Source organism: Belonocnema kinseyi, chromosome 10 (genome assembly GCF_010883055.1).
Source record: "Belonocnema kinseyi isolate 2016_QV_RU_SX_M_011 chromosome 10, B_treatae_v1, whole genome shotgun sequence".
NCBI lineage: Eukaryota > Metazoa > Arthropoda > Insecta > Hymenoptera > Cynipidae > Belonocnema > Belonocnema kinseyi.
This window is the reverse complement of record NC_046666.1, coordinates 70,096,501-70,100,881: the sequence shown is the minus strand read 5'-3', so window position 1 is coordinate 70,100,881 and position 4,381 is coordinate 70,096,501.

The following is a 4,381-nucleotide window of genomic DNA, read 5'->3' as shown; positions in this document are numbered from 1 at the left end:
AAAAAATAAGATTCTTATATTAAAAACGACTTTTTCTAGCACAATGAGAAATTTCAATCCAAATTTGTATTTGATATCAAGTATATTTCGAAATTATCTCCACCACATGTTTCGATCAGACGAAAATTGAATCACGGTTAGTAAATGAAATACTATTGTTAAAAATTATTACTTGTGCGGTATTCTTAGATTCGTAAAAGAGTCAGGAACAAGGTAATAAGCGTTACATTCAGAAAAATTAAGAATTTCTATTTCTATGAATACGCAATTTTTCCTCCGTCTAAAAATCCTCCAACGGGAACAATTATTTGTGATTTAGTTATTTGTGATGAAATCAATACCATCGCTTTTACGGAATAGGTCATAAATATAATTGCACGCAGTTTATAGTATTTGAACACATGGTAAAAATTTTTAATTGTTTCAAATTTTTTTTAAATTTTCCTTGTTATATTCTATGGCCAATAACTTAGCAATAACTCTTTTCATATTCCTATTCCAAAATATGAAAGTGAAAACGAAACTCTGTGAACTGCTTTATTAATAATTATATTTTCAACGATAAAAAAGATTCGACAAAAGAATGACATAAGCTTTTTCAATTTCCGTTAAAATCTTGGCAAAACCTTTTGAAAATAATCCATTTAAATTAATGATTGTTTGCTGTATCTAAACGCCAAACGGTGAAAAAATGCTAAATAATATATTTACTAATTAAGCGCATATGAAGAATTATGAATTTTTATCAGTTCACCAAGAGGGATACCAAAGAGTTATTGCTAAGTAATTGGCAGTAGATTCCAACCAGAAAATACAAATGAAAATCCGTAAATAAGTTGATTGAATGTATGTATTGTATTCAAATATACAACAATATTTAGTCATTAACAAAGGTTAGTTTTTATGACAGAATATAGAAACTTATCTCTAAGACATAAATTGAAGTCAGCCTCCGTCTCAAAACTGAGACATGCTCAAGCCGAAATTTTCGACTTCAGCATGTCTAGATTGAGGGCAAGACAAGTCGAACTGAAGCCGAAGCATTTTTACTCGCGAAGGTGGGAAAATTTATATATAAAATTATTAATAACAATGATAGTTGTTATTCATTGTTCAATAGCTATAAAAAAGTTGGGAAATTAGCATGTGAAAAAAGGCAAATTGTAGGTATAAAAAAATTTAAGAAAAAAGAAACGGAAGTCGCTTAGATTAGAAGCGTAAAGATTTTAAGTAATTGTAATGTAATAGTATAATTGACGCGTTTACGTTCTCAGGCTCTGCGCCCTCCCCCCTCACTCTAACCCTCACTGCCTCTCTCTCTTTCTTTCACATTCACTCTCGCTTTCGATCGCTCGCTCATTCGTTTCCTAATAAGTCCTCAATTGCGCTATCAAATGAAATAGATTTAAGAAACTAGATATAAGCCTTTATGTAAATAGTTGTTTAACGGTAATTTATGTCAGATTCCATAATAGCAATGGTATTTATTTCAACACAAACATCAGAGATGGTTAATTATTCACCAATTTTTCAAATAAATAATAAATTACTGAATAATTGTCATTATTGGAATTTTTTTAATTTAGTTGTAATAGGCGACTAAAGACTCTGATGATTTTAACGAAACTATTTTCGTCAACTTATTTGTTTATAACAAATCCCATAAATTTGTAAACTTCTACAACATTGCCAGGACATATTTGTGCATAATTGTTTTATTGGTTCTAGATATTTTGAAATGGATATAAATATTTGTTATGAAACAGTACCCTTCAAGATTCAACTAATTTTTGTTGGACATTTTATTTATCAAATAATAAATTACTCAAAACAAAATTAAAAATGAGATAATAACGATGTATTCGGAATTTCATTTTAAAAAAAAGGAAAATAATGTTTTTTAAAGAAAATTCTAAAAAATTATTTAACAAAAATTAAAAACTCGGGCTGCAGCTTAATGAAAACTAGAAGTGCAAAGTCGGAACGCATTATTAAAAAAGAAAATGTTTTGAAGAGCAGTGAATAATCTACTTTACCTACTGCAGGTCTAAACTTAACTAGCTAAAAAATATTACAGAACTTCACTTTGCCTTATTTGAGTTCGAATGTAGCGAGCACATGTAAGTTCGCTGGCGCCTCTTAGGTAAAACTTGGTTGAAAGTTAAATTATTTGTTAAGCATTCATTATATTACTTGAAGGTGAAATTATTTTATTGAAAATGTATTCTTATTTAGTTGAAAATTAATTTTCGAAAGAAAGTTAAATTATTCCATTACTGACTGAATATAAATCAATTGTAGTAAAAAATTTAACCATTTGGTTGAAAATGTATGTTTTTTGCTGTAAATCGTCTTTTTTTAGTAGAAAATTATGTTTCTTGGTTGAAAATTAACTTTTTTATAGCACATTCATAATTTTAGGTTAAAAATTTAACTATTTTTAGGAAAATTTGTTATCTTTTGTGCTCAAAAATTCAATTGTTTTATTGAAAATTCGTCTGTTTGTGTGGAAAATTCATATTTTCTGATTAAAATTGAAAATTTAACTGTTTTGTATAAAAATCTTTTTAGCTTGAAAATTCCAAAATTTGACAGAAAATTTACCCACATTTGGTTGCCGATTCAACTATTTGGTTAAAAATTGAACTGTTTTACCTCAAATTTAACAATTATGTTACAAATAATCCGGTTTGGTTGAGGATTTAACTGTTTTCCTAAAAATTCAACTATCTTCTAAAAAATCGCCTTTTCGGCTTGAAAATTAACTATTTGGTTAAAAATTTATCTCTTTAAGTTAAAAATTTAACTCTTTGGTCAACAATTCAACTATATTGTTGAAAGCTCGTCCCTTTTTGCTCAAACTTCAAACATTTGGTTGCCAATTTATCTTTGTAGTACGAAAATTCCCCTTATATAATTGCAAGTTGAACGATTTAGTTGAAAATATAACTATTCTATTAAAATTCTAGTTCTTTTTCTCTTGAAAATTTAACTACTTTTGTTAAAATTAATCATTTTCGGTAGAATATGTTTTGTTGAACGATTTGTCTTTTTAGGTAAAAAATTTAATTATTTGTTTAAAAATTGGTTCCTTTTAATTGAAATTTCAAGTATTTTGCAAATGCAACTCTTTGGTCTAAAATGAATGTTTTTTATTGTTGAAAATTCAGCCATTTGCTTGAAAAATTAGCTTTATTCGTTAAAAATTAATATTTTCGGGTTTAGAAATAAACTGTTTTCTAAAACATTCATATTCTTAGCTCCAAAACTCGAATCTTTGGTTGAAAGTTCATTTCTTTTGCAAAAAAATGAATATTTTTTGGCCGCCAATGGAACTATTTTGTCGGAAATGCAATATATTTCTACTTGAAATCTTAAGTGTTTTATATTAAATAATTCATTTTAAAGAAATGATTCCCCTATTATAACCCTATTTTCGTGAAAATTAACCTATTCCCCATATTCTGAGAGCATTTGGGGCTATGAACTGTGAAGTCTTTTCAAAATTATGTTTGCATGTTCCGTGGCTTATCTCAGGTTTTATCAAATGAAATTGAAGAAAAAATTTGGAATAAAATACTTCTGACGGCATGCATCTTGAGGAGTTCAAGCTTTGTGTGCCAATTTGCGATGAAGCATTGGAGGATTGGAAAAAGCAAAAAATTATCGTAACGTAGTTTTTGAACAGTCCCTTTTATGCAATACAAAACAGAATTGTAAGCATGAACGATATAAATTTTAAAAATAACAGCTTTGGACAAAAATAGAAATATTATTAAATTTAATCTTTATACACTCTGCCGAAATAAAAACAACATTTAAATGTATTTATTTTCCCCAGAAGGGATGATATTCTATTCAATCATTTTATAATTGTAATAGTAATTCGAAATGATGTAAACAATATAATTCCTGAATATACTTATTATTTTCATAGATCATCGCAGTACATTCAAAAAGATTTGTTGTTTTCAGAAATATAACTTGCCTTTTAATGGCAATTTAATACTGTTTTCTTTTTTTCAATTAAAAGAATGAAACAATCAATTTGTTGTATATCTGAAAAAAAATATCCTATCACGCAAACTTGACAGCCGGTAACGTAGAGAGGGATGGTAGAGTATCGCCACATGCAGCAGTCAGCTCTCAATCGATATCCGAGTCGCATGGTTGACGTTCCGTTTAGTCAGGTCAAAATAATTCCTGAAAAAACAGTCGAAAAAAATTTTTTTTTCGCACGCAGTGGTATATACTGATACATAGAATATGAGAAAAATCGAAAAAAATGCAAAAAGTTATGGGTTGGATCTTATTGGCCAGGCTGCCAGTGCGGTCCCACTCCCGGGCGCGATCCCACTACTGCTCGCCACGGAGACTTTTG